Genomic DNA, 10,911 nt, shown 5'->3' on the forward strand with positions numbered 1-10,911 from the left:
CACCTGTGCTGCTTGTTTCCAAGTCTCAGGACCACGTTTAAGCCAGAGCTCAGAGGGGAAATGGGCTCTCACACACTCCTCTAGAATGTGGAGAGCATCACGAATGAGACAGGTCATGGGACAGGGAGCACTTAGAACCATCCAAGGGCTGCCAGTCCACTTTTCCTTAATTTATCTTCTTAAAGCCTTAGCTTTGGTTCATGTATTTTTTTTAGCAAGTAAATAAGGCAATTCACTTTGGAATGATGCTTAGATTAGAAATTTGAATTATCTTTAAACTAGATAGGGGCATTCGCTTACCAAAAAATACAGTACTGAAGTATATGAATATTAAACTCTCCTTGAGATACGCACACAGCGCGATGTGGCCACGCTGAGGACATTGACTCTTTGTCGCCCTCTGCTGTTCCTACGTTGGCCACGTCAGATTACTTGGAATCAGTTTGTGTCAATACCCAAATTTAGCAAATAACAAATCTCAACATTGATCAAATTTCTTGACTGGTTATCAGTTTTGAAACTGTGGTTTTAACAGTATTAACACAAATCTTCAATTTTCAGTTGCTGAAAATGAAATTCTAAATATTAACTAAACTGGTTAATATACCTAAATACCACCAAAAAATCGGTAAAAATTATAAGCAGAAATCAGTATGAAATTAAACATTCCCAGGACATTTCTCAATCTAAAATTTGACAGTCCATGTGATAATATTAATTCCAGATATCTCTTACTTCATTTGGAATTTTTAAAATGTTATTTCTATTTTTTTTAGAATACTTTTTATATTATCTTGCCAATATTTCAAATGGTATGTTATGCTTATTTGTTTTAAATTTACAGAAGCACTAAGTTTAAAATAAAATAATTTTAAATGAATAATATATCCAAATGGAAATTTAAAATATATTATCCAAATAAAATATTTAAATATATTTAATCATTTTAATTAGATTTAATTTAAATGAATCAAACTTTACATTTTCATCCAAAAGCATCCTAAAGAAATTAGAATTTAAAATTAAATTGAATTTAAATTCCAATTAAGTTAATGTCAAATTCAAAATCATTAAAAAACCAGAAATTGCCAAAATTTTATCATTATTTATAAAATGCTGAAATCTGATTTTGAACAAGAAGTATGTGAAATACTCCAGCCAGGTCAGTTTGCACAAAGATTTTAATGAATCAGTACAAGTATTCAAAGAAACAGAAAGGAAAGGATTATGATAATAAACTCAATGAGTGGTAACGCAAATTTGAAAAACAATAGCTATAAACATAAAATTGTGAGAAGAACCCCCAAATTAAATGATTAAATCCTGAAACACACACACAACGTGTTCAAATATTGGTAACTCAGAAATTAACTTAAAGAAGAATTGAGAAACATAACAAAGTGAAAACTTTTCATCTGAAATCCTGAATTTACAAAATATAATAAAAATTCAGGAAGAACTGCCTATTGCTACCGGTAACCAAAACTGACAACAATTAAAGACTTTACTGGTAAATTCATCCATTTGGTAAATTGACCTAGATAATGTTCCTTCACAGCTTCATTGCGTGTGGTTATGATTTTAGGGGTTTAAGCATTTCCTTTGTACAGTTTGCTTCCTGGCTTCTCACTTGGTACAAACACTTTATATGGGTTTAGTATTGTATGGGTGAAAAATCTCTTTCGCACACATTATCTCAGTTCATCTGCACAGTTTGTGTGAGGTGGTTTTGTTGTTGTTGTTGTTCTATTTTACAATTAGGCAAATGTTTCGAAGAAAATGAGCAATTTCCTTAAAGGCGCCCAATTTATAGTCATGTTAGACCTGCCCAAAGCTGACATTTCAGCCATAATAAAATGTGTATTTGTATCTGTGATTTACCTCTTTATCATTGAATCAAACCCAAGAATTTCCTTTCAGTAGTAGCTGGGACTCTGCTCGTCCTCCTCTTACTCTGACAGCACTCATCATTTTTGGTGAACGCTCTTTTATAGTAGTAAATATTAATCGAACAACTACTCTGTACTAGTCGTAGTGCTAAGTGTTTCTGTTCATTGCCCACACTCTAGTCTCAACAATCACCTGTTCACCGATGGATCCCAACTGTGCAGCTCCTGTCCAGGCCTCGCTCATTTCCATCTGGTTGTCAATCGTGTGCTTAAAAAGGTGGGACAGTTACGTAGCTCTAGCAATCCAGGATTAGAGTATCTAAATGCTGGGCTTCCCCCCACACTCTTTACCCCTTCTCTTTAACTGAGTCTGCAACCACCACAGAGAACAGAGGTAGCACATTTCATATTTGAATCCCGCCTCAGTCCTTAGGTTCACGTTTTACACACAGCAGTTGCTCAGTGTTTGTTGACTTCGGTGTACATTTTATCACTAGTGTGTCTAAATCATGCCAAGAAGGAAGAAATGGAAATTGGTAACTTTGGCCACTAGATGTCACACCACAGTTAATGGTCAACAGAAAATTCCTAACCTGTATCTTATTCCAAACTTCACTTAGGTTTTAGTATGAAAGCAAATCTAATCTCAACCATTTAAAACAAAATATTGACCAGCATTTGTTGATTTGTTTATTTTAAATTTATTTTTATTTTTTGGTGTGTCAGCTTTTAATTTTTTCATTTATATGGGAGGCGAGAGTGTCTGGGAGTAATGCACAAATAATTTGTAGTTGACTTTGGAATTTACCATGTAACATCCTCCTAACCTATTTGCCTTTTTCATTGTGTCTGGTTAATATGAACTGGTGCTTCTGAGTACTGTGTGAAATAAAATAGGTGGAGTGAGGCTGGGAACGAATCAGAGATTAATATTGTATTGAGCAAGTCTGATGATGCCAACCTCTGGCTTCAGCCCTTCAGTAGATCCCCACTGCTTCTAGAAGGACCAAGATGCTGAAGCCTGCCTGGCTGGCCCTACGTGCTCATACACCTGCTGAGCTCAGGCCCCTCCTCTGACACTGTCTCCTACTCACTGCTCTAACCTCACCTGCCAGGTCTGTATGGACTCCTCTCGCCACCTGTTTACCCATATTATCTCTAAGATTACTTCAGATCTCAGTTCAAGAGCCAATGCCTGATGGAAGATTTCCATGTCTTCTCACTGTATTAGTTTCCTATGACTGCTGTAACAAATTACCCCCAAACGAGTGGCTTAAAGCAACACACATTTATTCTCTTATAGTCTGGAGGTCAGGAATCTAAAATGGGTCTCACTGGGCTAAAATCAAAATGTCAGCAGGGCTGCGTTCCTCCTGGAGGCTCCAGGAGAGAACCTGTTTTCTTAACTTTTCCGGCTTCTAGAGGCTGCCTGCATTTCTCGGCTTGTGGCCCCTTCTACCTTCAAGACCAGCAATCACATCACTCATACCTCCAACCTCAGCTTCTGTGGCCACCTCTCTGTCCCCGATTCTCCTGACCCTGCCCATTTAGGGCCCTTGTGATTACACTGAGCACACCCAGATACTCCACGATCATCTCCTTATTTTAATGTCGGTCAATTAGCATCCTTAATTCCCTCTAAACTCTCAATTTCCCCTTGCCATGTAACATAACATATTCACAGGTTTGTGGGGGTGAGGATGTCAATATCTTTGGGGGCCATTATTTTGCCTGCCACAGCCAACAAAGTTAAACACTTGATTTTAAGCTTTTACACCACTTGTTCCAGTCAAATATATATATATATATATTTGTTGTTGTTATTTGAATAATGGCACTCTCCCGTCCTAGCCCGAGGCTGCAGATAACATTTTTCTCACCATTGTATCTCCACCTTCTAACACTTTGTTCAAATAAATTCCAGATATAGGGCTGGCCAGTCAGGGATATATGGTGGTTGTGACAGCATTTTCTAAAAAAACAAATCCAGTTTATACCCCTTGATTCCCCCGTCCCCATTTCTCACTTTATTGAACTCCTAAATCTCCTTAAGTTCTTGGGAGCCTTGCCTGCCTTTCCAATTCTCTGGTCGGTGAGTCCATTTTTCCTCCAGCATCACACACAAAAGTCAGATGGGCCTGGCTGTGCAGTTCCTTGAGCAGTAACTTAATCTCTGTAAGACTTCATTTTCTCACCCTTGACATATAAAAGAATACATAATACTATTACGATGATGATCAAATGAGCTAGTCATATGTAAATTGCACAGCACCATACCAGGCACACGACAAATATTAGTACATGTCGATAGATGTAATGTCCTTCCCTGGATCATCTATTACTCATTATTTTATTCTCAGGCTTTAGGGTACTGATGTGCAGAAAGGCTTTAGAAGTGTTGATTGCATTAACAAAGTCTCCAAAAGAATAGTTGGGAGCACACAGGAATTAAAGAGTTAAGTGTGACAATGAGGCTAATGTTAAGAACAGTTCCATGCAGAGGGCTCTGGGACCCAGAGAAATGAGTACTGGCAGTCACAGAGCACTGCCAGGTGTCTGATGCCCCTGGATACGTGTGAGTCGGCCGTCTCGCCTCAGAACACTCACATACTCTCAATTAACAGGGAGCTTAAGTTTCCCTGATTGTGTCCATTTCTTTTTTTTAAAATTAAAATTTATTGGGTTGACAATGGTTATGATTGTGTCCATTTCTGTTTTTTTTTTTTTTTTTTTTTTCTCTTTTCTTTTTTTAAGGAGGGCACAGCTCACAATGGCCCATGTGGGGTATCAAACTGGCAACCTTGGTGTTATTAGCACTATGCTCTATCCAACTGAGCTAACCTGCCACCCCCTGTGTCCATTTCTTAAGGTTACTGTTGCAGATGTCATTAACTGCCCAAGCCCAGGCTTTCAGAGTCCATTAACAGGAAATGCACAGGGTGCCTAGTTTCAAGCTAAACAAAGCACTCTTCCCCTGTGGGAGCTGAGCAGGGCTACTACTGAGTGGGCTTTCGGCCCAAAATATGCACAGACCCTTTCTCTCTGGCCCAGACTTTCCCCAGGTAGTAGAGCATTTTCTACTGTGAACCAATAGATCAAAGCCCACACAGTTCATTCTTTTGCTGTGAAGTGCAGTTACTCACCGAAGTTTACTTCATTCTATGGCTTGAAGACTTGCAGGGTGCTACTGGTTACACTACCGGAGAAGACCAGACTAATCTCACATATCACTTAGTGAATGGTAAATAAGTCTCTTGTTTTGTATAGCAAAGATTTAAAAATAACTTCCGTGACTTTTTTCTTTACAAGAGCATCTATACTTAACATAAAAGCCTTAGGAATAACCTCTAAATCTAGTATTCAGAAGTAAGCAATATTAGCATTTTCCCTAGCTTTATTGAGGTATAACCGACAAATATTTAAGGTGTAGAATGTGATGTTTGATATACGAATACCTTGTGAAATGATTACCACAATCAAGCTAATTAGCATATTCACCTCACATAGTTACTCCTTTTTTTGTGTGTGGGGAGAACACTTGATGATCAGCTCTCTTAGCAAATATCAATACAGTGTTATGAACTATAGTCACCATGATCTCCAGAACTTATTCATTCTGCATATCTGAAACTTTGTACCCTTTGACCAACATGAATTAAAAATGTAAATGTAAGACTTGGAACTGTAAAATTACTAGGAGAAAACATAGGGAGAAAACTTCTTGACATTGGTCTGGGGAAAGATTTTTTTTGGATGTGACACCAAAAGCACAAAAGCAAAAATAGATAAATGAAATTGCATCAAATTAAAAAGCTTCTTCACAGCAAAGGAAACAATCAACAGGGTGAAAAGGCAACCTATGGAATGGGAGAAAATATTTGAAAATATCTGATAAAATGTTAACATCAAAAATATACACGGAACTCAACGCAACAGCAAATGAATAAGTAACTTGATTACAAAATGATCTAAGGACCTGAACAGATATTTCTCAAAAGAAGACCTACCGAATGGCCAACAGGTGTATAAAAAGTTACTCAACAAAACTAATCATTGGGGAAATGGAAAGCAAAACCAAATGGAGATATCACCTTACATCTGTTAGGATGGCTATTATCAAAAAGACAAAAGATAAGTGTTGGCAAGGAGATGGAGAAAAGGGAACTCTTGTGCACTGCTGGTGAGAATGTAAATTGGTACAGCTATTGTAGAAAACAGTATGGAGGTTCTTAAAAAAATTATAAATAAAACTGTCATATGATCCAACAATTCCAGTTCTGGATATATATCTGAAGGAAATGAATACACAATGCAATATACAGATGATCTATTATGGAATTGTACACTTGAAACATATATAATTTTATTAACCACTGTCACTCCAATAAATTTAATAAAATTAAAAAACATATCAGTAGGGGCCGGCCCGGTGGCTCAGGCGGTTAGAGCTCCGTGCTCCTAACTCCGAAGGCTGCTGGTTCGATTCCCACATGGGCCTGTGGGCTCTCAACCACAAGGTTGCCAGTTCAATTCCTCGAGTCCCGCAAGGGATGGTGGGCTCTGCCCCCTGCAACTAAGATTGAACACGGCACCTTGAGCTGAGCTGCCTCCCGGATGGCTCAGTTGTTGGTTGGAGCGCGGGCTCTCAACCACAAGGTTGCCAGTTCAATTCCTCGAGTCCCGCAAGGGATGGTGGGCAGCGCCCCCTGCAACTAAAATTGAACATGGCACCTTGAGCTGAGCTGCCGCTGAGCTCCCGGATGGCTCAGTTGGTTGGAGCCTGTCCTCTCAACCACAAGGTTGCCGGTTCGACTCCCGCAAGGGATGGTGGGCTGTGCCCCCTGCAACTAGCAACGGCAACTGGACCTGGAGCTGAGCTGCGCCCTCCACAACTAAGACTGAAAGAACAACAACTTGAAGCTGAACATAACCCCCCACAACTAAGATTGAAAGGACAACAATTTGACCATTGTTCCCCAATAAAGTAAAAAAAAAAACAAAAAAAAAAAAACATATCAGTATCTCCAAGGGATATCTGCATTCCCATGTTCACTGAAGCTTATTTACAATAGCCAAGATTGGAAACAACCACTATTATTGTTTTGGTGTATAAGATTTGCCTCTACGTATAGAGGTCTAAGTTTTTGTAACAAAACTACGATCATAGGGCATATATTCTATTTAATTTTTTCTTTTTTTAAATAAACACTATACTGTGAACATTTTTCTATGTCAGGAATTTCTTTTTACAACATCTCCTTTAGAGGTGGCCTAGATATTACATAGTTTAACTATTTCTCCATCATTAGAGTGGATGTTTCAATTTTCTTGATTAAAAACAATATTGTGATCAACATTTTTAAAGATAAATCTTTACTAACAAGCCAAATAACTTCCATACGATAAATTCCTAGAACTAAACTATTAAGTCCAATGGTATGTGCCTGTTAAAAGCTATTGATACAATGGCTGCCCAGAAAAGTTGCTCCAACAACAAGTCTGTCATGTTTGACCTTCAGTCTCACAGTCACTGATTTTGGTGGTAACTGTGTGTTAAAAATTTCATAGAGTGGGAGGTATTTCAGAGATCACCTATCCCAAACACTTCATGTTGGAGTTTATATCTGGGCCCAGTATGGGGAATGGGAAGAAAACTAACATTTCTTGAATGACTATTTTTTTTTAAATTACAATTTGTTGGAGTGACAATAGTTAGTAAAATTACATAGGTTTCAAAGGTACATTTCCATACTACATCATCTATACATCACATTGAGTGAAATGACTATTTTATACCACAACTGTCTAGGCAGTTTCACATTATCTCCTTTAACACTTCATATCACCTCTGGAGAGAAAAGTTGTGATTTCTATTTTATAGACAAATAAACCAAAGCTCGAAGAAATGAACGGGCATTCAAAAGGCCACACATATAGATAGAAGGTCACCGGAAGGTCAGCCCAATCTCTTGCCTTAGCCACAGCTGATTTCTATATTTTCCTTTATTGGAGCAACAGTATAATAGGTCCTTTTGAGTGAATAAAAAAGGGTCTGGTGGCATGTCTGAGAGTATGCATAGGTAGGATTGGTGAAATATTTTTTTAAAAAACAGAAAGACTTGCAAGACGGTCATAAAGTATATTTCTAGATTTCAAATTTTAAATAGTTTTTTTTAAGCTTGAGACTATCATCTCACTGTCATTTTCAGAAATAGGGAATTTACAGCCATTTATTTCTAAGCACATGAAAAGATTATTCACATATGAAGGGAATCAAATGGTTAATAGACATGAAAATATCTGCAACTTTATTCAGGATAAAGTAAATGCAAAATTTAAAAATAAAGATTAAATTTCTGACAAATTGATAAAGATTTTTAAGGTTTTCAAAAATTGAGAAATACTGAATGAGGGTGGTTTGTACATAAAGGACTGACTCAGGACCTGTAACTGGCCATAAAACATCCCCCCCCCCCATCCTCCTGTCATGTGCTGAATAATAGCCCTTAAACGATGTGTCCACTCAAAACCTTAGAATGGGATCTTATTTGGAATAAGAGCCTTTGCATATGTAATTAAGTAAAGATCTCAAGATGTGAGCATCCTGGATTAGGATGGGCCCTAAGTCCAATGATAAGAGAAATGAGAGGGAGAGTTGAGACAGAAATACAGGGGACAAAGAAATGTGAAGATGGAGGCAGAGATTGGGGCAAAACACCCACAAGACAAAGGACACCAAGGACTGCTGACAGCCTCCAGAAGCTAGGAGAGAGGCATGGAATGGGTTTTCCCTCAGAGCTTCCAGAAGGAACATACCAGGCTGACACCTTGATTTTGGACTTCTGGAGTCCAGAACTGTGAGAGATTACCTTCTGTTGTTTAAGCCACCCAGTTAGTGGTACTTTGTTACAGCAGCCCCAGGAAATTAATACACCTGCACTCTGTTTGCCTCAGAGCAGGAAGGGGTTTTATCCAGGGTGTCACATGATCCCACTTGGTGATGTTAATTCAAGAAATATAAACTGTGCAACACTACGAGGCAGACCCTGAACCTGGTAATGGAAATGTGAGAAGGAATGAGACACATTTTAGGGGAAGATAATGGAATAGGATGAAGAGATGGGAGAGGGCACAGAGGCCAGATCTTCAGTGGTCTTCAGAGTCATGGTAACAAGTCTGAAATGTATCTGAAGAGCAGCTTGTGGTGCCACTGAAGGTTTTAAGCAGAAGAGTAACAAGAGTTTTGCTTTAGAGAGATCATTCTGACTGCAGTATGGAGAATTAATCCACTAATGTGAAGAGACAAAGCTAGGGATAGGGAATGAGTTAAGAAGTTGCTGGAATGCCCTTGGTGAGGGATGATGGTGGCAGGATCTGTGGTTGTGGAGTGAGAAGTGAGCAGATTAGAAAGATACTGAGGAAGTTTGTCATGTGGGGTGTCATGTGGGGTCTCTGGTCCCCCTCCCCGCATAAGAATGCAGGATATGGTGAGGCCAAAAAGGAACACCCACGGAGCCATAGATAGGGGAGACATACCACTATATTCCCGCTGGCGGCTGTTGGAGACACAGGAAGCAGGAACCACAGGATCTGCAGCCTGCTTTCTGCTTCTCTGTCAACCAACCTCACTCACTAACTGCAATCTGCAACCTGCCCATGCTAACTTAGCCATGGCAGTTACATTAGTGGCTAATGGCTAACCGGTAACAGCTGATGGCCATCTACTACCCAAGCCAGCATATTTTCATGTGAGGCCGAGAGCTTGGAAACTGCTCTCTGGGACTCTGTCCCCACAGAATTGAATCAGTAAGGCTTGGCTATTGTTTGGGGAGGGAGGAGAAGAACTAAGGAACTGAGAAAGAAAGGCACACTTCTAGCTGCCATAACAGGGCGGGGGTGGGAAGGGAGTCTGGGAGAAGGAGCAGCTTCTGAGGGAAGGTGTGGGGGCAGAGCCCCAGAAAGTAGTTTCCAGGCTCTCGGCCTCACATAGACAGGTGCTGGCTCAGGTAGTAAATGGCCAACTGTGATTGCATGGCCATCAGCTGTGGCTAGTTGGCCGTCAGCTGTAACCAGTGAGCCATTGGCCACAATATAACTGCTGTGGCTACGCTAGCAGAAGAAGAGGAGAGAGAATGGGGGCTAGCAAGAAGATGGCGGCTGGGCTGGCAAGCATGGATTGCAGTTAGGATGGCTGGTTGAGGACAGTGTGGATCCAGCCTCCAGTGAGAGTATAGTGCCGCCAGAGAGAATATACTAGTATGACTCCCCTATCTATGGTTCCTTGTGTGTTCCTTTTTGGCCTCACCATATCCTGCGTTCTTGTATGGGGAGCGGGAGCAGAGACCCCGCCTGGCACCCTGCACGACAGAAGGAGACTCACTCTTGGAGGTTGGAGGGGAAGACGGAATATCCAAGTATTCATGTTCAGTGGGAAATGGTATATGAGCATCTGGAAGTATTGCTGATGCTGGGGAGTGCCTGAAATTGCCTGGAGAGAGCAGGTAAAGTGAAGAGAGCCGGGAGAGGAGAGGAGAGAGCCCTGGGAAGAACCTTGAGAGGGTTCTACATCGTAGTGACTTCACAAAGGAGCCTGAGATGGAGAAGCCACAGACTTAGGAAGAAATCTAGGAGCTCGCACTGGGGTGGAAACCAAGGAAAACCAAGAGAACAAATGTTTCAAATGAGCAAGTAGTGGATTTTGTCAAATGCCATCAATAATTTTAAGATAAAGCCTTTAAAGGGAGGTGTTTGAAAAAATCAGTGCCAGCAACGTCAGTGGAGTAGCTAAGATGGGAAAGCCACCGTTACAGGGCGTTGAAAAGGGTGCAGAAGGTGAGGAAGTGTGTGTTTGGAAATTGGGCTGTGGAGTGAAGTGCAAGCAATGGCTGGGAACAAGGTGTTGCTGGGGAACTGGAGAAACCTGTGTGCGTTCCGATGCAGAAGGAGTGAATGAGGAAGAGGATGAAGATGGGGGAGAAAGCGGGGTGCTATTTAAGGCACATGAGGCAGGAGTAGACAGAGC

Source organism: Rhinolophus sinicus, chromosome 6, assembly GCF_057876585.1.
Source record: "Rhinolophus sinicus isolate RSI-liver-muscle chromosome 6, RSI-T2T, whole genome shotgun sequence".
Classification (NCBI taxonomy): domain Eukaryota; kingdom Metazoa; phylum Chordata; class Mammalia; order Chiroptera; family Rhinolophidae; genus Rhinolophus; species Rhinolophus sinicus.